This window comes from Archocentrus centrarchus, chromosome 5 (assembly GCF_007364275.1).
Source record: "Archocentrus centrarchus isolate MPI-CPG fArcCen1 chromosome 5, fArcCen1, whole genome shotgun sequence".
NCBI lineage: Eukaryota > Metazoa > Chordata > Actinopteri > Cichliformes > Cichlidae > Archocentrus > Archocentrus centrarchus.
In genome coordinates, this window is record NC_044350.1 from 26,203,576 (window position 1) to 26,228,089 (window position 24,514).

General features: G+C 38.4%; 1 long non-coding RNA gene across 1 annotated transcript in view; it reads left to right on the plus strand.

Moving 5' to 3' along the window:
- The first annotated feature begins 4,657 nt into the window (after positions 1-4,657).
- The window catches only part of LOC115779745 (uncharacterized), a 129,281-nt gene continuing 109,424 nt past the window's right edge, over positions 4,658-24,514 (plus strand). The window contains exon 1 of the long non-coding RNA XR_004019934.1: positions 4,658-4,776. This is a non-coding gene — a long non-coding RNA (uncharacterized LOC115779745). The remainder of the gene's footprint in view (positions 4,777-24,514) is intronic.

Below are 24,514 nucleotides of genomic sequence, written 5' to 3' on the forward strand. Positions count from 1 at the left end.
AAAAAGGTAGGTGCTACCATCAAACATTAGTGTGTGTATATATATATATATATATATATATATATATATATATATATATATATATATATATATATATATATATATATATATATATATATATATATATATATATATATATATATATATATATATATATATATATAATGGTTAGGACTCTTTTTTGTTAAGCTGAGTGTTCTGTGAGTTGGTGACTCTTTATATTCATTGCAAGTGTGTTGTTTTAATGTATTTTTATCCCGCACGAAAACTTGCCTGCAGGGATAAATAAAGTTTATTGGATTGAATTAAATTGAATTGAAATGGCCCTGCAATGGCTAGAGAACCTTCACTGAGTCAAAGCCACCCTAATTTGACACACAGTACAGACAAATCTTTGTTAAATTAAAAAAAAAAGTGATGGAGTTTGTGTGTTATACTGTGCTGTAAGAAAACAATACAGCTCATTTCTAAAAGTTGGCAAGCTTTGCTTAAAGTTTGTTTGTAAACATCTTCATAGTCCTTGGTGTTTTTTTTTCTACAGTTGCAGTTTTATTGCATTTCTATTTTTTATGTTTTAGTTTTTTTTTGTTTTTTTTTTCACACTGTGTCTGCTTGTTGAATCCTACCCTGTAGCCACTGTCTGCATCATATCCCTACCCTTGTGTCTGTGCTTCTGCTACTGGCTATGTCTTTACTTGTGCAACCCTATTTGTGCACCTTTTTCTTATGAAAGATATTTATAAAGAGCATTATTAGAAAAGCTATTTTAACCACATCCATTACCTTTTTTTTTTTATTGCTAAGGGCTTTCAAATTTGAACTTGAATTTGTTCGTCAAAGATACTTTACAAGTCTTAAAAATGCATGTTTTTATATAAATATCTCCCTAGTGTCATTTAAAAATAAAGATAATTTTGGAATATATGTTTTCAACTTTTAAACATTGCTTCTTGACTTCTTTATCAAGTGGGTTACTCTGGCCACCCAAAGGGAACACACCATGGAGAATAAAAAAGTCACTATGCTTCCCATACCATTATAGGAGAGAGAAAAAAATTCTGTTTGGTTGAGGGAGGATGTATGAATTATGCAGTCCATGATGCTGATAAGGGATCAGCTTTAAAGTAGCTTTACCCATATAGTAGGCCTTTTGAAAAAAAAAAGTGTGTGTGTGTGTGTGTGTGTGTGTTGGAGGGGGGGGGGGGGGGGGGGGGGGGGGGGGGGGACTTGCCCAAGGTGCCGATATGGGATCAACTTTAAAGCAATGCTCCCACATTCCTCTATTTGGAAATGAGGAATTGTCCATGGGGCTGATATGGGATCCACTTTAAAGTAAGTCTCTCCTACAGTTAGCTGCTTGGAAGTGAGGAGCTGTCCATAGTGCTGATTTGGGATCCGCTTTAAAAGCTGCTTTCTCTATAGTCTATCATTTTAAAATGACAAGTTGTCCATGGGGCAGATATGAGGTCTGCTTTGAAGCAGTTCTCCCCTGCAGTCTACTGTTTAAAAAATTAAGTAATCATCCTTTTTGGAGCAGTTTTGAATCAAAGTCTTATGTTTGAAATATGAGGAGTGGCCCAATGTGCTGGCTTGGGATCAGCTTTGAGGCAGCTATCTCCTAAACTCAGCTGTTTGGAAATTGTGGAGTTGTCCATGGTGCTGATTTGGGATCAGACTTGAAGCGTCTCTCCTACCGGCTTCCATTGTGAAATGAGGAGCTGTCCATGGTGCTGTTCTGCTAAGAAGCAACTTTTTTTACGAAGAGGAAGCTGCTGCATTGATGTGCTGCAGTAGTACATGAACACAGCTGTAAAGAATAATTACACATTGCATTCTGAAATAGACTACCTGACCTGAAAAATCTAGATATATTACCAGTATGTAAAGTAGATTGTAGTAGTTGATTTGGCTTCACATCACCATTACAAATAAATATTCTGACTGGTTCCAGTTAAACTTTACCATGGATTAAAAATTTTCTTTCCTTCTTTCTTTACACTAGCTTACCTTCTTCTTTGTATGACATCCGTGTGCTATTGTTGTTCTAGGAATGATCAAATTAACTTTAACTATTAGAGAACAGTTAGTATGTGTGGGCCCTTTTTCACAGCATGGTATTTGAAAACAGCAAGTTGTCCATGCTGCTCATTTGGGTTGAGCTTTAAAGAGTCATCTCTTACAGTGAGTCTGGCAGGAGAAAAAAAAACAGATCTTTCCTTTATTCTTCTTATGGAATTCAGATGGAGTCCATGATAGTGATTTGGCAAGAGCTTAGACTGATCCTGCTCCATATTACAGCACATTCAGACAACATTGCAAGTAGCTGCTCTGTGCTTTGTATGTAGTCACACTAACTTTATTAACACTGTAGAGAAAGGGATGCATTACATACAGAAATTAGGAACATCTATGCACCTGGGTCTCTTTCTATTGGCTGAAATGACCAATAGTTTTATGATAGTGCAAATGCAATGTGAACTGGAAGCACAATTAGAATGGTGCAAAGAGATGGTTAAGATATTTGATCAGTGTGTGTGTGTGTGTGTGTGTGTGGGGGGGGGGGGGGGGGGGGGGGGTAAACCATGTTTCTTTGGGTGATTTCTTGATGGTCTATAGTGAAGTAGTGGTGGAGTTATTTAGGTAACACCTATCTTATTTGGACCTTTTACCTATATACCTCTTCCTCTTTCTCATCCACCATCCAACACTCCACCCCACCATCCCCTTCACTGGCATGTATTGATTGCTGCTGGTGGTGTCTTACAGTACTATATCTACAGATATTTATGTTTGTAGCTGCTGGTCTCCGGTTCCCATTATGGGCTTGAGCGATAGGCATGGGCAGTGTTTCAACACCTCGCTGCTGAGGAAAAATGTAATATTCAAGAGACCTGTCCTTAGTCAGCACTTCCACCCCAAGAGCTGGCTATGTAAAATGACCAGGGACAGCAAGTATAATGAAGCACAGCGTAAAGGCTCAGCTATATGGAAAAAGAAGATTATGAGGAATAAACATTAATTAAAGAAAGATTTTAAGGAAATAGCTAATTGGATCAGATTAAATGGTTAATGGACAAGCAGTTATATAGCACATTGGTAGTGTAGTCTGACATAAAATGCTTTTAGGCTGAAAACACATACATACAATCATACAGCACCTATTCTATGCATACAGGACTTCTAACTTTCACACAAGTACTCACACTCCGATAGCCTTCAACTGACCTGTGCATCCTCCTGAACTGACCTAATAAATGACAGTTAGCAGCAGTTAACTGCCAAAATGTCATGAACATTATCAACAAAAAAACAAATTATCATGTCAAAGAATAAACTTAAAAATCAGGTATATCAATATTGAATTTCACACTGAGTTTCAGAAAGCTGCTTGTTGGCAATGATTAAATCCTACTTCCTAAAGTGTTTAAAATACCATGTGAATCAAAACAATACTCCACTTGGTTATCATAAAATTCAGAGTCACAATGAATGTAACCTTTTTCACTTTCTCTCACTCTATCTCTGCCTCTCTCTGACTCCAGCACTCCCTTTCTCTCTCTCTCGCTCTCACTCTGAATCTATCTTCCTTTATTTAGCACCTCTCAGAGAACAGCTTCTGCACACTAGCTTTTAAAACCCTTGTTGGTACATCAGCTCCCTAACCCTCCTAACCTTACTCACTGCACCTCAGAGAGATGCCAGCTTATTGTGATGGTAGGTAATCTGCACCAGGACCCCCCCAGCACCCCCAGCCATCCCTCCACCCCCACCTCTCTCTCTTTGTCTCTCCCTTTGTCACATTCTTGTCCCTCGCTACATATTTCACTGGCACACACACACATACTCTGATTAACAGGTGAGCCACTTCAAGGGAGCAGGCATACTTGACATTTTCACCTTCTCAAATACCCAAAGAAAATTCATCTGAATACCACCTCCAGAAAGTGTAACACAGTCCAGTGTGCTCAAGGAATTCTTCATTTCCTTTTGTTGTTGTGTTCTACCACTCATACTAGTCATAAAAATAGTACTGTGTTTCTCTAAACCTACTGAAGCTGAAAACTATGATGTTTTCATTTGTCTCACTCTCCACACCGAAAATCACAATCTGCTCTTTTCTAGACTTCCCACCAAAGCACAAAGGTGCATTATGAGCTTGAGGAATGCAAAACAAGACAGAATTCATCTGTAAAGAACATAGCAGACTGCAAGCCAGAAAGTCATGGATTTAGTTTGTATTTCACGCACTGCTAGAATATACAAACAAATTCAGACAACTATCTTCTGGCTGTGGACTGGAATTGTAATGGTAGTAATGATGCACAATACACAGTGCTCATACCATTATGTCAGAATCATCATGGTGTTAGACTGACAGGATATTCGTCTTTATGACATTCAATAACACGCCTTGTTTACTTTATCTTTCAATGACCCCACCGGTCCTCAATCGTCTCTCTGATCCCCTCTCTCTCTTCCCGTTTCTCTCGTCCACTTCATTGGCAGATTCCCCTCACCACCACCAGGGGCTTTCCACACCGCGCCGTTCCGAGAGCGGCTTTGCCTTGCTCTCTCTGCGCTCATCGGAACAGAGACTCCAGACGCGCAGCGCGGTGGCAGACAGGGCGAGCACAGCGTCTGTCCCTCTGATTTTCAACTCACAAGGAATCGTTTACCTTTGATTTCAAGAGAAGCGGCAACTTGAATAACCGTTACCCGCGTCCCTCTGCAACTTGTCAAGGCAAAAGCATTTGTTCTCGCTACACGATAACAAAGGTAGGACTTTGTTTTAATTTAATGAGAAAGTTCACCGTGCGCTGGCACGCTCTTGTAAGATGCATCTCTGTTTGACTTGGAAAATGCTCTTTACCTTTCCACTGTAGGGGCAAATAGGGGAAAACTGCAGAAATGTGCAGTGGATTTTTTTCCTGTAATAGTGTGTCTGTGTGCGTGCATTTGTATTGAGAATGGAAATGAGTGCTTTTGCATTTTATTAAATCTTTAATGTATTTATTCCAAGGTTGACTATCACCACCTAACTTGTTGACACTTGTCACACGTTTAACATTTGGTGAGCAGTTGGTAATGAGCGCTACGCAGAAGACAGACGTGATTCCGATCACATTCAATGATTTAAACAGTAATCAGACTACTCTTAACGATCGTAAGGTTAAGGTAAAACCGAAAACTGTGCCCGACTCACTGTGAAACAGAACTGCACCGTCGTAATTTCGTCGCATGCATTTGTAGCAAAATCTTCAGTGTGAAACTGGAGAGGAGTAGGAGGCGATAGTGTACAGATTTCGTGCGGAATGGATTTGGAAATTTAAATTACTCACTGCTACAAACTGAGCTCACTGTAGTAGTCATAAGAATGAACAGTCTAACTGTGAATATGCATATCAGCCAAGTAGCAACAACACATGACAAAATGAAATTTGGGGGGTGTGGGGGGTGCAAACAACTGCACGCACCTCCTGCACACTGAGATGGGTTCCCGAGGACTGCAGCCACTTGATGCGCCAACAGGATGCATCTGGGGAACTTGGATGCGTGCCACTGTGCACTAAAGCCATGCTGTTGAATGGATGCTGACTTAAAAGCTTTCTAACATCTAAATAAATAAATAAACAAACAAACCAGAACTCTGAACTCTGAATCCTACTAATGTAACGATAACCATTCGCAGATAGTTATTTAGTCTAAAACGTTTAAGTCTCATTAAAGACAATAAGTGTTGTGCATCGGCCCTTTTTTGTTTTCCGTCCATTTCTGTTTTCCTTTTACACCACTTACTTTTGGTTTGCTCATTTATATTTGATATTTTAATCACTTTCAGACTTCATGTGGATCTAATAGATATTCACAAATCAAATTAGCATCAGCAGCAACCTGTTTGTTTAACACATTCTACTGGACAAGATCCAAATTTTGTGCAACATGCACATCTCAGCAATTACTGACTGAGAATTCAGCTTCTTTCCCTCTCAACCTTTAATTGTGCTTTGTTGCCTTCTTTTAATTTATTTTGCTCAGTGTCCCAAACTATTTGTCCACATGGCGTTTAGATTTGCTTAAATATTATTTGGTGTTATCCTCATGAAACCATCCCTGTAGAGACAGGCAAATGTACACTCAATTTAGTGGTTACTGCTTCCCATGATTTCAGAGACACTGTAGTGTAAGTACTTCACAACTACAAGATTGATCAAATTCCTTCCATTCCAGCTTAATATTTGTTTTGTAGGAAGGCAGATCCTACATCTTGGTATCAGGATGAAATATAACCTGATCCCAAATGGAGGACTTGCGTATGTATGTGTGTGTGTATGCTTCATATTGCAGAATATGATTTGTGACCGTGGGGTTACAGTACACTTTAAGCTAGGATATTACTTGGTGACCTTGGCTGAGGTTAGAAATGCTTAAGTTTACTCCTTAAAGGTGTCTACATTTTTGACTTTGTGTATGTGGATTTCTGCCTTCATGTATAGGTGTGTGTATGTACATCGGAAGCATGTGTATTTCTGAGACTTCTGACATGCCTCAGTTTACCATTTATTCTTAGCTAATTGGTGTTTGAGAAAGTGAGAGAAATGCCTGTTGTTCCAATAGCTAATCAATGACTTTAATTTTCCAATTAGATGCTGATCTGTACAGGAATCTGTCAAAGAGACAGGACCTCTAGGTGAGGGCTGTGACCTTTATTGACCCTGTGTTTGAAAAATTGATTTCAGAGTTTACATTATAGGATAGCAGTTGGTTGGTGTAGAGATCAGTGCAAGTTCAGGAAGATTTATTAAACAATTAACTATTCAGTCATTACTTTAAACATTAATCAGGCAGCTTACTAGTTTTCTGCCATGTTGGAATAAATGTTCCACTTTCTGCAGCATCTGGTGGTTATGTGTGTGTGTGTGTGTGTTTTGTAATTGTGAAATGATTCCTTTATCTACTGAGCCTACAGTATTTTATGCATGCAGTCACTGTGGGCTTTGTGATTTTTGTTTTCTGCAAGGCTGTTTAAACAATTTTAAGATGACCTGATTTACAGATATACAAGAATATGCGCACACACACACACACACACACACACACACACACACACACACACACACACACACACACACACACACACACACACACACACACACACACACACACACACACACACACACTAGGTGATACAGAATATGAAACATTTTCTCTCCAAGAAAAGAAGGAAAAGGAATTCATTTGCTGTCCTAGTGTCCATTACAGACACATATCTGCTTTGTATCCTGGACTCCTCATTTATTCAGTTGGTGGTCTAACCAGCGTGTACATTACAAGGGCCATGTAGCAGTAACCCAGATGGCAGAATAGGCTGATTGTGATTTATGTACCAAAAGTGAATGCATTACAGTGAGCTTCTGAAGTCAGTGCCAATTCCAGGCCAGCATTTTCACATGTTTTTCAACACATAGATACACAAAATGTAAGATTACTTATATAAAAAGCTTGATGTGTGTGCATCGAGCAATGGCTCTATTTCTCTGTCTTTCCTTTCTTCGGTCTATGTCTCGCTTTTTATCTCTCCCTTTGTCACACACACAAACGTGCGCGCAAACACAGCTCTCCTGAAAAATCGTTTAGATGAAGCAGTCCACCATTGTGAGACATTGATTACCGTTTACCAAGCCGGCGCATAAATGTAGTGTTAAAGGAGAGATGGCTTGGATAGATACTAGAAGAGCGGGAGGAAAATGAAAGAGTGCTGGAGCTAGAAAGCAAAACGGAGAGCAAAAGAGGCTGATAGATGGCAGTGATGTGGCACTAAAGATGATATATGCAAGGGTGAACCCGGGTTTTTTTTTTTCTTTTCTTTTTTTCATGGCTAACAGAGAGGGACCGATTAGGCCAACTAATTGATCCGGACTTGTGATTAGTTCATAGTGAAGAATTGTATATAGAATATCTCTCTCTCTCTCTCTCTCTCTCACTCACTCACTCACTCAAACACACACACAGACACGCATGCACACACACACACTGGAACACACATATTCACACTCCTCACTGCTCACACCTGCTGTCTTGTTGGCGGTCAGGAACGGTCAGCCCTTAGTCACTTCATTACCCCCTCCGGGCAGGGACTGCATCAACTATATTACTGCTTGAGCTCTGTGATGGAATCACTAGGTAGAAGGAGACATAGAGCTTAAGGCTGTGGACAGGCTCCATGGTTAATTTTCCAACCCTGTTTGCAACTTGATTTCAAGGAAAGCGTTACAGGCAATACTTTGATCCAGCAATTTTCGAATACTGTTGCTTTGCTGAGGAAACTCAGCTGCTTTTACTTGTGATGAAACAAGTCACTCACACAGTTATATTCGGTCATTGTTGAAGCTGTTTTGCAGCAATCCAGTCAACAATGAGTCAACAGTGCAGTATATGGTGCATCATCACACTTTATTTCCTGTCCTTTAAGTTAAAAGAAATTGTCTAATATTTATGGATAAGCCTGCTTTCCCGCAGACAGTTGCATAAGAAGATTGATGCTGCTTCCATGTGTGTATGCTCTGTATAAAAAGCTACAGCCAATGGGTCATAAACATTTAGCATAGTTTGGATTAGTGTAAAGACTGGACGCATGGGAACATGGGAAAAGCCAGGATATGACCAGAAAAAAGAGAGAGAGAAGAAAAACATTGTCAGGACTCTAAATCATTAATAGTTAGTAACATGTCATGTCTCAATTTTTTTAAACTGCAAAGATGTGAAAATGACAAGTCGTGGTTGTGAGGCTAAATTAGCTGGTTTCTCTATCAAAAAGCTAATTGCCTGCTGGCTAGCCTCATATTTAGCCAACAGACATAACAGTGATTTATTATTCTCATCTAACTCATTGGAAAATAAAGTTAATTTTCCTTGCCATGATTCTCTAATTCTTAATTGTTTTAATCATTATTTGATCATCTGTTTTCTATTTACACAGATGCTGAATTTTGTTTTCCAAAATCAAAAGTATAAACATGCATGCTAAAAGTCAGGCCCCCAGTGTTATTAATAAATTCTGCTAGTTTTGCACAATTAGACAGATCAAGCATCTGAATGTAAACACTAACAAATGCCCAGCAATTTTATGTTCATCTGTTGCATCACATGGATGCTTTTATGGTTTTTCTATTGGATAAATGGCAGTGTAATGAGAATAAGCTTTTAAATGTGTGTGTGTGTGTGTGTGTGTGTGTGTGTGTGTGTGTGTGTGTGTGTGTGTGTGTGTGTGTGTGTGTGTGTGTATTTGTGATCTTTATTAACAGCACAAATTGCAAGAATTACACAAGCAACATTCTTCACTGATTATCTAGTTCAGCGTTTGGATGACAGTCAGGTTATACCCTGGACAGGCCACCACCCTATCACAGGGCAACTATTCACACTCAGCCAATTTAGACTAACCAGTTGACCTAACAAGCTTATCTTTGAACTGTGGTACAGAGCCAGAGTTTCCTGAGAGAACTCACACAGGAACAGGGAGAGCATGCAAATGCCACACAGAATGGTCTCAGCTGGCCGGCAGGCTTGAGCCCTGTGATATTACTAACCAGGTATAAAAATCACAATCTGACAAGAATCTCAACCTGACTTAAACAACGAGCGAGAGATGCTTTGGCATACACAGGCAATTGCGTACATATTGCACTGATATTGGTAGATCAGATTATGAAGATGCATTTTATAGATTTTGATTTTTATAAACTTCACTTTTTGTGTGCTTTAGAAAATTATAGCTTGTATGCACTACTGTTGAAAATATATACAGTGATAGGCTATGCTGAATGCTGTAATGAACATATTGCACTTGACACACAGTACACTGATGATAGTTTAAGAAAAGCATTTCCTAGAGCCAGGATTTCATGTCTGGTGATGGGATCCAGGCTTACTCAATCTGTGTTCATAGATGGTCTGTGTTTGTGCCTCTTGCACTGGAGTGGGAAGAACAACTACTTTGTAAACAGGCAGTTCTTCACCTGGATGTCACGGTTCACAAAGACTCTTCCTCTGAGTCTGGCATAACCCCACTGGCAGAGCTTACGGTGGTGTATTTCTGAATCAGTGTCGACTTTGGAAGGATGAAGGCTGCTGAGGTAGGGAAAGTCATTCGCATTTTGTGGCTGAAATGCTAGAGATCTTTTGAGATACATAACTTCAGTGAATCACACGTGCATGCAAATATGTCCACACACAAGCATGCACAAATATAAGGGGAATGTTTTTCATATGTTAGAGAATAAAATGAACAAAGGATTAGAGGTGATGTGAAGAGGAGCAAGTTTTTATCGTATTGGTTTGTTTGCTCTTCTCATATCCCAGTGTGAGAAGAGCATTGGGGTCATTTTAATAAGTAAACAGTGTACTTTCAATCATAGTTTATTTTATGCTCAGCATGTAAATCTAATGCCAGTAAACACGAATTTTATTCAGTTTGACAGGGAAATCTTATGCTTTTTTTTAATGTTTTTTGTCTTATGTCCTGTTATCTACTGTGAGTATAAGATAATATTTTTTGAAGACTGAAGATGCTCATTGACTAATGTCCCTGAAATTAGATCTATGATGAGCTGTCACTTTTAAAGACTTACAGAGTGTCAGGTACAGCCATTAACAGCAAGGACCGCTTTCTGTAGTTTAGATGGCCTGCAAACTAGACCATGAAATGCATCATTATTATTATACACATTTTTTAAATGAATGAACTTGGTTGTGTAAGTTAAAAGCAGATTTATTTTTAGAAGATAAAGTGGCAAAATACCAGTTTGTTTGCATTTGTAGCTGAAAAAAAAATCCATTTATTAATGTTTTATAAATAATGGGCAAAATTCAGTGTTTCTTTTTGTATTTATGTGCATGTTTGAATGATTGTTATTTAGTCATTAGCCTGCTGCTTGGGAACAAGAAGGAGTTTTATTCAGCTGCCCAGTTTACCTGCCATGGTTTGAATGTATCCATGTTAGTTTAATATGAGACTGCAGATTGTCCCTAGATGTGATTGTGAGTACAAATGAGTGTGTGTCCATGTCAGTTCATCTGTGAACTGGCAGCTTGTCAAGGGTATTTTCCTGCCTTCTGTACAGTCTATGCTGGGATGTGCTCCAGCACCTTCTGACCCTGAGTAGGAATAAACGGATAAGACAATGGATGAATGAGCAAACATCAATGCTGAATTTGTATATTTGTCGAAATTACCCTCCAAAGCTTTTAATTTACTGTCTAGTAATGCAGCCTAGCAACAGGCAGTTGGCTGCAGTGAGTGGCTACTACAGGCTTTGGGTACTTGCCTTTGTTTTTACCTTTCTCTTCCTCTAACTTCTTTGTCATTCTTATTTCTCTCTGGCAGAATTGCAAACTTATGACTGATGAAGGTTCTTGCATACTGTTCTTTGTGATAATATAGAACCAAAAGCACAAACCTGATGTGTTCTTTCTTTCTTTTGGTCTTCATTTTTTTTTTTTTTTTTTGGTTTGTCTAAGGGTAGAGTGTCTTATATGTGAAATCCTCTAAAAACGTCATTCCCATGCTACTAAACTATTTTCAGTTATGATTTGAAAGAAACATAATTTCTTTTCAGCACCCTTTGAAAGACCAAAACCAAACTCTGAAAAAGGAGGCAGTTGGGATCAGACTCCCAATTGGGTCCTGTGTGGGGCAACTTTTTTGGCTTAGGCCTCAGTCATACAGGCCTGGAAACTGGTTGGTGAACCCCCTGGCAACCTCCAGTTGCTAGGGAAAAATGTGTATTTAATGAACAGTTGGCAAGTGGTTGCTGGACGTTGCTGGCTGTCACCTGATGAAATCAGTTGCAAAGAGTATGCCACCCCAAAAGCCTCCTTGGGCTTGATTTGGTTCCTAACAGAATGCAGTGGTCACCCTTAGTTTTCATGGACAAGGCTGACTTGTCTGCAAGCACTCACTCACCACTGAGCGGTAGTGGAACTTGAAAAAGTATGATGCAAAGTGGAAAGGGAGAACAATTTCAGAACATGATTACATGATACTGCCCCTTACCACTGAAGCCAGCACAGTTTAAAAGAAGCAATTTTTTACTTTGAAGGCAAATGGTCTCCATTTCTGGTTTGTGTTACACACAGTTTCACAGTTTCACTACTGCTTAACCGGTAGTTGGCGAGTGTTTTGTAGACAAGTGGATATCTCCCATACAAACTACAAATGTGGGAATCTGCTAGCAGTCCAAGCAATCGCAAGAAGGTTTTTGTGGCAATAATATATACAATACCTTTGTGACCAGTTTCACCTAGTGATAGTAAGCAACCTCTTGCTATCACTCGCCAACCAGTCGGGAATATATATTTTTCCCAAAAAGTAGTTACTAGATGGTTAATGACCAGTCTCTATGGCTGTGTGACTGGGGATTTAGGAATTTATTTCACAGTGACTGCCAGCAACCTCCAGTAATTCATCAGCAACTTGTTGGGGAACAGTCATTTTGCCCTAGCAGCCAGTGGCAGGCAGTCACCATCTAGTCTCTAGGCCTGTGTGACTGGGGCCTTACTGTGTCTCCTTTAGGAGACCGTGGTCAAAGTGTAATGTTCATTTAGTGCCACAAAAAGAGGCAGTTTTATCATGAGAACTGAAACCACACAGTTTTGGGTGCTTGGACAAAGAAGTTACAATTAATCCTATTACACAAATAAACAGTGTTATCAGATTAGTGATAATTTCATCTCCTTTAATTCAGCATTTGTTTAGGAATTTATTAAAGCCCAAATATTAATGAATAAAGACCCTAATACTTAAAGTGCTGCTCTGTAAATAGCAGTATGTTTTTGTTTAACCACTTAACTGGCAGCAAATAAAATCACCTGAAAAAACTACATAACACCCTCTGGTTATTATTGGCTCTGAACAACCCATTTCATAGCCTATTAATCGGCTGCGTCTGGTCCGCGGGCCGAATGAAGTGCATTTATATGGCAGGCTAGACCCGCCCATTTTGACTGACACCTCTTTCGGCCAATCATGTTAAGAAATGGGTTTCCCAGAGCCAATAATACTCAGAGGGCGTCACGTAGCTTTGTCAGGTGATTTGGTGCAGCCAGTTACATGATTGGCCGAATGACGTGTCAATAAAAATGGGAGGGTCTAGCCTGCCATATAAAAGGGACTACAAACGGCCCGTCACCGGGCCCTTGCCAGTTAAGGGGCTACGCATATCCAGCTAGTTTTCCATTTACACATCCAAAACTAATTTAGCCACTGTGGTACAGGTCACATGTTTGTGTAGAACTATTTTGTGTATGAATACAATACCTGCTTTTAGTATTTTTGGATTTATGTGTATAGGGTCCCTTGTCATATAGATATTTGCTGTCATATGAAGGACTGAATAAAACTGGAAAATCCCTGTGAGCTTTGAAAGCAGAGAAGGAAACAGTAAATCATGCACTGTTATAATCAATAACAGTTACTCTGTATCTGGACTGACAGAGAACAGCAGGTATGTGGTAAGTGGCAGTTTTAAGAAATGTGTTTGCAGCCTGCATAGATATCACTTCCTCTGGGCAAAGTAATAACTCTTATTACAGCCCTTTTAGGGACTCCTTGGGAGTGGAACTAAGTTGTTTTCCAGTGTGACGCTGTTGGCACCTCACAGAGGCATAATGGAAAAGACATCCTTAAATAATTGTGGTTAAAGTGATACTGAGCTGTTGGAATAAATTTCAGGCATGATAAAAAGATCCCTTTATAAAGTTTTACGTGATTAAAATTACAAGTTTGACAATGCAGTGGAGTTTCTCTCTGCAGTAAAGGGATGATTGGATGTTTAGGTATGAGTGTGTAGTTTGGTTTTCTAAAAATAATTTTTAGTGCATTTTCCCCTTACTGCCACCCAAAAACACTCACAAACACCAAAAAGGATACACATTTTTAAGTTTTTATGTGCTTGCTGAATTATGCATTGATAACATACTCATGGGGATTGTTGTACATTCTTACTAATGGTATTAGCTTTTGCTGGGAAAATCATGTTTACATTCATGCAGAAGAACAAGAACACACACACACAGATGCACACACATACACACACACCAGCATTCACACAGATAGAGGAAGTGCCTGCATACACAGATGCATCACTTGCACGGAGTCACCATACAGCTTGCCTCCATGTTGAAAGGTTCAAAAGTTTCATCCCTTGTGAAAACATTTTCTTCTTAGATAAACATTTGGAAACTTTAGCATGCAGAGGCCAACCAGTGCAAACTATTTTTTAACATAGCTTCAAAGAAATACCATTACTTCCCTCAGAGAGCATTACTATGCAAGAACATCTCCGTGGCCATTGCTATACTCCCTTCAGGCTTTGTGATGTTACCAACATCCACTGAGGTCAGTTTGCTTGAGTAATCACCCTGCATCACAGATTATGATCAAGAATCCATCAATTCAGGTGTCTGTACTGGACAACAAAATCCTTCACCTCAGCTTGCCAGACAAATAGCTAATAGTGCTGAGTTTAACTCATTTTTTCCCCCTTTCAGTAGGAAAGGAATAATCTCTGCAATACCACATAATGTAACAGAATTCAATAATAACCCCCAGACATGTACCCAAGTGAGTATTAAAAAAAGCTGCGTTGTTAGGAAGTCATGAAACGTTGACAAAATCCTCAAGGCTCCATTGGAAACAGACAAAAAGAAACTAAATAAGAATAAAATTTCACTTATTCAGTAGTGTTAGCCTCTCCAATTCTGTGAATTCTCAAGTGATGTTATAAAAATCAGTGCTACATAAGTAGACTGAAATGTTACCAAAATCCAAATTAGTACCAAATAAGATTTTGTGTTCAGGTCACTGCCCATTAAATATGTGGAAAAGACTTGATTTACCTTTTCCTTGCTCAAGACCTGTGATGAGATAAAAATGCTCATTTCATATGTTTAGAAAATGAGTTTACCATTACCTGTTCCAAAATAACATCTCACAAAAAAAACTTTTTGTTGTGTGTTGTACCATATGTCTCTCGATTTTTTTTGTCTGACTTCCTGTATTTTTCTTGTAGACTCAATCACCAATACTTGTACAATATGTCTCAATTTTATCACTGACATGCTTCATCATACTTTTGGAATTCTCTCGCTTTTCCAAAAATAGGTTACCCTCTACTGGTATTTGTAATTAACAGGATCTCTGTAATTAGAACAAGAGTGTCGCCCTACCTATTTTTTAATATGTAGAACTTGCATTTTAGGAAACCCATGTGTGCATTTGTGTGCACATGGGTTTCCTAACAGTGCACCACTGTCTTCTCACAGGTGACAGACATCCAGGTCAGGTCACCTGTTAATTTTCCCATAGCTGTAAATGGTTTTTTTTGTCTTCATCTTTTGACCTGAGGATTATCACAAAAAGGCTCCAGGACCACAAACTTGGAGTAGTAAAACCTCTTTAGAAAGTACACGGATGGATGGAAAATATTGCTGCTTCTTTCTCTTGATCCTTTTTATCTCTTGCAACAGCCTGCAACATTTTCAAGAGCCTCACCTCTGCAATGCCCAGGCCATCATTTGTCTGCTTAATGAACACTGAGGTGCCATGTTGAGTCATAGTGATGACATATTAGGGTTTATGCAGTTGTCCAATTTAAGCCCTGGTGCAAGAACGCAGCCAATAATTTTATCTTCATTTTAACTATAGCAGGATTTCCACTTCTTTTCAACTTACACGCCTCAAAAAATAAATAACCTGTTCACAAAGTAAATGCTAAGCCAAATTTTCACAGAAATATCATCATTTTGAACTCATCAGGCCTAAAGCTGCATGAATAGCAACCATGTTTAGTTTCGAAGTTCTCTGTAGGCCGAACACGCACATCCAATAATAAAAGGGTGCAGGAACAAAAACAGTTACAATAGAAGAAGAAAGTCCGCACACCAGAGCGCTCCTGGGACAAAAATTTTAGTCTGAAGAAGGGCGTTGTGGCCCAAAAAGTTACAGTTTGAAGGTCTTTTTGGATTAAACTTTTGTCCCAGGAGCACTCTGGTGTGCAAACTTTTTTCGTCTATACTTTCTTAGTTAGCATGTATGCTGCAATGGGAAATTTGTATCTATTAATTATTAACATAGTGTATTATTAATTGTGAATAATACATATCTTTCCCTATATTTATTGTCTGTGTTGAAAATACTTATGATTATGACCATATGGGATTTCATCTACATTGCTATCATATTATTGACTTTCTTCCATAAATGAATGAAAATATGATTTTATACTTATTACACCAGAACATAGGGAACTATAGGGACATGTTAAACTAAGGTGGTCCTGTAATTAGCATCACAGGTCTCTTCTGACTTGTACTCAGCCAGTCTGCCTATTTAAAGGGAGAAAAGTATTCACTGTGCTGTTTGGTATCATGGTATGTATCACACTGAACATGGATGACAGAAGGCTAAGGCGAGAGCTGTCTCAGGAGATGAGAAAGACAATTATTCACAAGCATGTTAAATGTCAAGGCTACAAGACCATCTCCACGTAGCTTGATGTTCCTGCGACTACAGCTGCACATACAGTACCATTCAGAAGTTTAAGGTCCATGCAACTGTAGCCAACCTCCCTGGATGTGGCCGCAAGAAGAAAATTGATGACAAATTGAAGAGACAGTTAATACAAATGGTAAATAAAGAGCCCAGAACAACTTCCAAAGAGAATAGAGGTGAACTCCAAGGTCAAGGTACATTAGTGTTAGATCACAGCATCTGTCGCTGTTTGAGCCAAAGTGGACTTAATGAAAGGTGACCGAGGAGAACGCCACTGTTGAAAGCAAATCATAAAAAAGCTAGAGGGGAATGTGCCAAAATACACATTGACAAGCCACAAAGACAAAACTGGAGCCTTTTGGCAAATCACATCAGTTCTACGTTCACAGACGCAAAAATGAAGCATACAAAGAAAAGAACACTGTACCTACTGTGAAACATGGAGGAGGCTCAGTTATGTTCTGGGGCTGCTTTGCTGCAACTGGCAGAGGGTGTCTTGAATCTGTGTGGTGTACAGTGAAATCGCAAGATTATCAAGCCATTCTGGAGTGAAATGTGCTGCCCATTGTCAGAAAGCTTTGTCTCAGTTGCAGGTCATGGGTCCTTCAACGGGATAATGACCCAAAACACACAGCTAAAAATGCCCAGAAAATGATAAGAACAAAACATTGGGCTATTCTGAAGTGGCCATCTGAGCCCTAATCTAAATCCTATTGAACATCCATGGAAGGAAGTGAAACATGCAGTCTAGAGAAGGCTGTTGAAAAGTCTCATTTCAAGTTACAGAAATCACTTTATTGCAGTGAGAGAGGGTTGCGCAACAAAATATTAAGTTAAGGGTACCAGTTTCATTAATTCTTTGTTTTTGTTTTTTTTTTTAATAATTGTTGAACCACAATTCAAAGGCAACGTCTGATTTTCACGAGTTAATTTTTAGCAAATGGTTATTTAATATTACGTTTGTCAGTTTGAAGTTATTTCAGTGATCTTTGTGGGTTTTTATTTCTTTAACGTAAGGGTACCAACAATTTTGTCCACATCTGTAGATCACTATATTTGTGATCTCACCATTAATGCTTGCTTTGGGACTATTTTGGTATTGTAAGTATGTTAAGAAAACTTTTTTTTTTTCAATTGGAAAAACAAAGCAATTTTTAACAGAGATTTAACTTTGAAGAAGTTTAAACGCCAACATTAGCTGAACTGGAGAGTGCTATGGCTTTTTTTTCCCCTTTTACTATGCAGTATCTTATCCAAAAGTCTTTTTTTCAGACCTGAAAATGAAAATATATGAGTTTAATTAGGGATAAAACACATTTAAAAAATACTGGGTTTTTGACATAAAAATAAACGAGTATTGGTAACCATAATGTCCATGTGAGTCTCGAGGTCATAGAAAAACTGTATGTATGAATGTATCAGTACTTGTATTTTTATAAGGTATAAAAACAAATTTAGCATGAGGAAAATGCACAGACAGTGATATCAGAATCATGGATCATGTACTGAATGATACCTTAAAGTATATATTCCTTGACAGATCTCCAAGACTACAAAAAACACCAACCCTCACAAGCTCACACAAGAAGTTAGTAAGGCTACAAAGAAGATCTGCCAGCATGGTTTGGAAAGTTCTCTCTCCAGTGAGCTGAGGCTCTTTTTACAGCAAATTCTTGACTAGCCTCTAAAACATGGATAAGTTGAGCTTTTAGATGAGGATTCATCGCAGCGTGATTTGAAACGGCTTCAAACAGCCACCATGGTTGTGTCATTTTGAGAAGAGATGAACTCCCTCAGTGGAGCAATACAGTCTTGGTAGTCTTTAGTACTCTATATACAGTAAATGTTACTTCAGCTTTATTTACATGATTTGATTTGAAAACATCTGTTATCTACAAAGCTCTGCTGTTAATATATTTAAAGAGGATATGCAGTTATCTAATGTCCTCTTGAACTGGATGGTGGGTGGGTAGAAATTTAAGAAGTGAGCGACACAATCTTATCACAGTAGTGCCTACAACTACAGCTTTTTAAATCTTGATTGCAGAACAGTGGTGCAATCTGTTATTATGTGCACAGTGCATACATTTATATTGAGTGCACACTTGTCAAAATGTTGGAAGATCAGGTACATCTATGAATATATAAGTGCATATGCCTCTGACAGGACCAGTAGTTGTGACTGTACCAGCTTAATTCACTGAATGTCCACAAGACATTATAGGCCTCGGTGGGTTATGTGGTGTAAATATTTGGCCGATTTTATTTATCGTTTACACATTGCTTAATTTACTGTACTTACATTATCTGTCTCAGAGAATTTAAGATATGAATATGTCACATCTGTTTTTAATGGTGCACAGCTGCATGCCCACATATTTGGGGCCACGCTGGGATTTATACTGATAATACACGTCTCTGCAAGATTAAACTGCTGTGTGAGCATGTGGCTGTGTGTGTTGCATATGTATACGTGCACACTAGAGTTACTACAATTCTGGGCCTGTGTTGTCTTCTTTTTGTTTCTGCAGCATAATGGGCTTTGTAAGATAATACCCAAGAGACATAACAATACTTCTGAGCTAGGGGATTGTGAAGCCATCCCAGTTCACAGCATGGCTTTGGCTCAAAGCATCAGCTATGATTGGGAAACCAGGGAAACCTGGATTTTCTGGCAAATCATATTAATCGCCACCGTGGTCCTCTTTACTTCATGATCTTCTCTCTCTTCAGTTACTTTGTGCAGTTTCTAAGCTACTTTCTTTGTTCCATCTTCATTACAACAGTTTGAATGTAAAAATAGGCTCATCCTCTGCAATATTTTCTTTCATTTCAGAGGAAATGAGCAGCCATGGCAGGATTCAGTTGTGTCCTGGCAATAACGAGTAGATGTTGTAATGATTTTATTTCTCATCACCACTGTGGAGAGGGTACAGCAAGCACTTGTCATATATCTAAGTTGAGATCAGTTTAACATGCACATTATGTGTATTTGAATAAAACATCTATGCCAGCAACATATTTGCCTAGTAGCTATGGTTACTATTTTAATACTCTAGTACCAGTCAAAAATTTGAACACACTCACAAATTCATATAAATGGGTGAGTGTGTCCAAACTTTTGACTTTACCTCTTTTCACTCTGTTTATACACTACTCTGGATTATTTATTATTAATCTTTGGCTCTCTTCCACAGCATGTCTTTTGTCCTGTCTCTTTCCCCTCAGCCCCAACCAGTTGCGGCAGATGACTGCCCCTCCCAGAGCCTGGTTCTGCTGGAGGTTTTCTTCCTGTTAAAAGGGAGTTTTTCCTTTCCACTGTCACCAAGTGCCTGCTGATAGGGGGTCGTTTAGATTATATATAACGTGCCTTGAGGTGACTGTTTGTTATGCTTTGGCACTATATAAATAAAATTGAATTGAATTAATATTCAGTGTTTGAACTGTTCAAGTATACTGTTCAAGTAAAATGTTGTACTGTCATATTACATGAGATATTAGCATAGCCACAAAGTGGCCTACATAGAGCGATACTAATATAGCCACAAATGTATTTGTTCAAAGGCAAATTAATTCTCCATCCACTCAAATTTCACTAACAGTCAATTTGGTTGGGCATTGACTGCTTCAGCACATTAGGAATAAATCATAACAAACAAACAAACAAAAAAAGCCAATGTCTCATGGGAGCTAGCATCTCACACTTCCACAAATTTGGAATTCCATAGTACCATGGTAAAGAAGACTAGTGTGTTTAAAATGTACTTGAGCACTAACAATAAATAAATCTCAGTCTTAGATGCAAAGGGTGCTTGCACAATAAAATGATTGTCTTTAAAGTTTTACATGAATATAAACTACAACATAATAGAAAAGGTGAAACATGAATTAAAGCTCTGTTCAGTTTTTTTTTTTTTGTTAGTAGTTTTTAGAATCTTTGTCTGCTGCAAACATTAAACCCAAGCTCAAAAAATTAATTGTTTTAATAGATATACCTCATCTACCTTGGCGGCAATGTTCATGCCATACAGAAGGCTGGAGAAACATCACCCAGAAGGCTGGTAACACAATGGGCCCTTTTAGTCCAACAGCCTTATTGGGCATATTTGGTGATATGGCAGCATCCTCTTCTTTAAGACGGTCAGGAAACAAACACACCTCTGAGCGCTCTTTCTTCTTGTTCTGAAGAAAAGTAACAGTTGTGTGATAAAGTGCTAAAGAAAACTAAAGGGAAATTACGTATATTATATATATTTCTCATAATTAATTTTAATATTATCCTACTGATTCTTGTCATTTAGACTGTGGATTTTTAAAAATAATGTTTCTTATCATTAAAACTGTGATTCAATAATAATGTTTGCAAGAAGTAGTGATGTGGTTATGACCCATAACATTTTTTATGATGTCACAGTGTTTTGTTGTCTCTGCCAGCTTCTTTCCCTGTGTCTTTGTAACAAGAAAAATATATTCTCCAGCAAAAAAAAGAGCTTTCATGGCTAGGGCTCCTTAGACTACTAAGCATAGAAAGCACTTGAGGTTCTGAGGTTGAAATGCAGCTATATTTCCTCAACCTTTGCATGTTTTTTTACACTCTTCTGTTCAGGAGACTTTCTATATCCATGAGGCCTTCAGCGTGCTCCCCAAAGCTCCCTTTCTGCCCTGGTGCACTGTCAAATGATGCACTGAAATTCCACATGTGATCTTTGCTGGTCATCCAAAAAATATTTAGATATCTTAATATGTACCATCTCAGGTTGGGCTGCTTACATTACTCTACATACATAAGTGATCTGTTTTTTTCTCATTGTTGCCAACTTAGAAACAAAAAGGCTACACTTAGTAACTATTCATACTGTAGATATTTACAGATAGCTAGGACCAGAGCCTAGGTTCACAAGAGCAATTTATAACTGGAAGCCCTAAAATACAGACCACAGGCAAATGTGAATTTTGAACTGCCGTCTTGTTTTCGGGAAATAGAAGACTCAGAAATATGCATACGATTTCCAGTGCACATTAATTTATGCATCCAAATCCCAGAATAAAATAAAAGCAGAAAAACAACAAATAAGCAATAATAAATTTCTTTGTCCAGGTCAGGTTTGGTTGTTAACTGCTGTACAAGTTAACCTATTAGTTCTTTGAGAGTTAACCTAGATTTCTTTTAGCTGCTGTTCTAACTCTCTAATCAACATGAGTGACTCAGTTCTAATAGCTCAATTTATTTGGCCTCATTGAATTCTCCTAACCCTTTCACTGACCTGCAGAGTGACTGGTTAGGAATACTCAGTAAAACTTCAACGAGTTATCAGTACTACAACAGAAGAATTACAAAGCTGAATCATGAAATCAACTGTCCACAGATTTAAAGAGAAAACTCTTTGGATTCGTACTCCAGTTCATAAGTAATTGGTTTCCTTATTTCTGGAATGTGAATTGATCTAGTGGGAATGAAACCTTCAGCGGAAGATCAGTGGCTCACCATCCCGGTTCAGCAATCTCAGGATCACAGTCTTGGGTTTTCAGTGCCAAGATCTCGACTCGGCTGTCTCAAAGTCGCTAGATGTGGCTAAAGGGGGGGCCTCCTCAGTGAGGTCCAGGGGGTGGGGGCAGGGTTATTTTAAGAGCTGTCCCCAACAGTTACCGGAAAATGTTGCTAGCTGCATTTTTTTTTTTAAAGTTGGCAACACTGCATTTACCATACTTATATAACCTAAATAATCAACAGGAAATGTCAGTTTACATGGAAAAAGAATATAAAATACACAATATAACACACTTTCTAGGTCTCATCTTAGCTATCAGTGGCTTCAACAGCATATTTAGTAAAGAACAGGAGGGAACAGCATGCTAACTGACAGCAAAGAAAACAACTTTGACGTATTGAATCCTCAACTCGATCAAAAGAGATTTTAGCCACAGGACTGAAGTTGGACATCGTCACTCATAAAAATGCACCTGTTCCCAACTTGCTTGGTTGTTTAACCTTTGTTTAACCTTGTTTAACCTTTCCCCTACATTGTTTTCCGCTGGTTTCAGACTGGTACAATCTCCTGCTTGCTCGCTGCTGCTTTTTTATTTCTACCAGTGAGTGGAGCTGTGGTTACAGTGATTATCTGTTCCTGGTAAATTTGATAAAGCAAAAACAAAAGTAGAAAATAACAACAGCAATTAAATTAAAACTCTTCATACTTAATTATGGACAATTCTGAAATGTCTAAAATACAGTTCACGTTAATCATATTAACTTGGGTTACAATAATCCAACTTTTCAAAAAAAAAATCTCTCCCAGAAGAACACTCAGCGAGAGTAAGGCACCTCTCTCTCTCTCCCTCTGTACTGTTCAGCTGTTCAGACAGTTCAGCACTCAGATGAATTCTAAGAAAAAAAAGAGACATTCTGTTTCTCTCTGAGTTATCATTTTAATTGTAGCTGAAATTACAGCACTACTATAATTTCAACTTGTGTGTATGAATGTACAGTATATACCAGTATATAGAAGTGTTGAATATTCACTATTTAAGACCACCAAATCTCTAGACCATAACAAGTATTTCTCAGGACAGCCCCAACAGTGTTTAGTTACAGAGACATTGAGAACACACTGACTCAGACTGAAAATATGTGTGTCAACCTCTATATTTTTATACATTTGAAATCTTTAGCACTCAAAAATCTGAAAGGTAGCAAACTCATTAGCTCACAGTCAGCCAACTGTAAGTCCTGCAAAGTCAACGATATGGACTTTGCAAGTGCATAGGATGCAGGCTTTGTAACACCGCTACTTTTGCTGAAACACGATTCTGTCCTTCAAACACGATTTTCTGGGAACAAACAAAACAAAATCTGTAAAAAAGTACTCCAAAGTAGACATTTGGTATAATACCTACACGAAAAGTTAAATAAAGTTAGATTTACTGACAGAAAAAGTGGCAGGCATGAAAATTTAAGTGAAACTAAAAATGGAATCTCTATTGCCACTTTTTGCTGGTTGACTTGCCTCAGTCAAAAGACAAAAGACATTTATTGTGGAGTAAATTCTTGTGTTTATGTTAGCTTCAGTGATATCTATGGAAAAATGGAGAGCAGTTAAGCTAAGTCAAGTTCAACAAGGAAAAAAATATTTTTGATTTAACATTTTTGACACTGGAGATGTTGAAAATGTAGATTTATACATGTTACAGTTATGTTATATATAAATTGTAGCATAACAATATAAAACAACACAGTAAAATTATAACATAGTTAAAATGACAATAAAATTAGTCTGATCCATGAGCTCTGAGTAAATGTCATGGGAAGGAGGGAGCCAAAAAACCCCACAATATTTCAGCCACTAGCACGGTTTCACAGAGGGAAGTGAGGTCTGGGAGTCTCTGCTTAGAGTGCTGCCCCATGATCAAGAATTTGATAAGTGGAAGAAAACGGCTGGATGGATAGTGGCTCTGTGTTGTAGTGGTTAACGTGTTTACATGCAAAAGATCCCCTGTTTGATTCCTGGAGGAGACACATGCCAAGTCTTAAGGTACTGTACTCGCAGTACTGGTCCCAAGCATGGGTAAATGGGAGGGTTGCGTCAGGAAGGGCATCCAGTGTAAAATCTGTGCCAAATCAAACATGTGGACCATCTGCTGTGATGACCCCTTGGGAAATTGCGCAGCAGCTGAAAGTACTTTTTATACTTCACAGTGCTACATGAAAGGAGAGAGAAAGAGTTGGGCGACAGCTGACTGATTTGGAATTTAGCAACACTAGACATGTTTGTGTTTTTGTTGAGTTAAATGGATCTGTGATCATTGAGCCTGCTGGTGACAGTAAAATACATTGCTGCTGATGGAAGAACCGAAGCAACTGTGTTTTTTTTGTTTTACATGATTTTGGTTTTGACATCCCACAAATATTTTCATTATATGTCTGGGAACACAATCCTCCTGCTTAATATGAGCACCTTTTTTTTTTTT